Source organism: Schistocerca serialis, chromosome 4 (genome assembly GCF_023864345.2).
Source record: "Schistocerca serialis cubense isolate TAMUIC-IGC-003099 chromosome 4, iqSchSeri2.2, whole genome shotgun sequence".
Lineage (NCBI taxonomy): Eukaryota > Metazoa > Arthropoda > Insecta > Orthoptera > Acrididae > Schistocerca > Schistocerca serialis.
In genome coordinates, this window is record NC_064641.1 from 643,766,261 (window position 1) to 643,767,812 (window position 1,552).

Consider the following 1,552-nt stretch of genomic DNA (forward strand, 5'->3'; position numbering starts at 1 on the left):
ACCATACGGCGCGTGGCGGAGGGTACCTCGTACCATAACTAGCATCTTCTCTCCCTATTCCACTCCCAAACAGAACGAGGAAAAAATGACTGCCTATATGCCTCTGTACGAGCCCTAATCTCTCTTATCTTTGTGGTCTTTCCGGGAAATATAAGTTGGCGGCAGTAAAATTGTACTGCAGGCATCCTCAAATGCTGGTTCTCTAAATTTTCTCAGTAGCGATTCACGAAAAGAACGCCTCCTTTCCTCTAGAGACTCCCACCCGAGTTCCTGAAGAATTTCCGTAACACTCGCGTGATGATCAAACCTACCAGTAACAAATCTAGCAGCCCGCCTCTGAATTGCTTCTATGTCCTCCCTAAATCCGACCTGATAGGGATCCCAAACGCTCGAGCAGTACTCAAGAATAGGTCGTATTAGTGTTTTATAAGCGGTCTCCCTTACAGATGAACCACATTTTCCCAAAATTCTACCAATGAACGGAAGACATCTATCCGCCTTCCCCACAACTGCCATTACATACTTGTCCCACTTCATATCGCTCTGCAATGTTACGCCCAAATATTTAATCGATGTGACTGTGTCAAGCGCTACACTACTAATGGAGTATTCAAAAATTACGGGATTCTTTTTCCTATTCATTTGTATTAATTTACATTTATCTATATTTTTAATTAGCTGCCATTCTTTACACCAATCACAAATCCTGTCCAAGTCATCCTGTATCCTCCTACAGTCACTCAACGACGACACCTTGCCGTACACCACAGCATCATCAGCAAACAGCCGCACATTGCTATCCACCGTATCCAAAAGATCATTTATGTAGATAGAAAACAACAGCGGACCTACCACACTCCCAACTTTGGCCCGCAAGGTCGCTAGTTCTCCCCCAGCTGAGAATGTCTGGAGCATAATGGGCGGGGACCTGCAGCCAGCTCGGGATTTTGACGATCTAATGTGCCAGTTGTACAAAATCTGGCATGATTTTCCTCGGGAGGACATGCAACAACTCAATCAATGCCAAGCCGAATAACTGCTTGCACAAGGGCCAGAGGTAGACCAACGGCGTCACTGACTCGCTCAGTTTGTGAAGTTCTTTCTCTTGAATAAACCATCCAGTTTTTCTGCAGTTGTACTCACTTGTCTGTCTGCACACGTACATCGCATCTACCGATTCCCATCGCATTCATTTCTTTTGTCTTGGAGTGTATTTAAGATGGGGCTTGCTTTCTTTCGCAGTAAAAATGCGCAAATGATATTTTTGCCATGGACACCATGAACACTGGGTAGCTCAGTTGGTAGAGCACTTGCCCGCCAAAAGCAAAGGTCCCTAGTTCGAGTCTCGGCCCGGCACACAGTTTTAATCCGCTAGGAAGTTTCATATCAGCGCACACTACGTTGCAGAGTGAAAATCTCATTCTGGACACACCCCCCAGGTTGTGTCTAAGCCATGTCTCCGCAATATCCTTTCTTTCAGGAGTGCTATCTCTGCAAGGTTCGCAGGAGAGCTCCTGTAAAGTTTGGAAAGTAGGAGACGAGGTACTGGCAG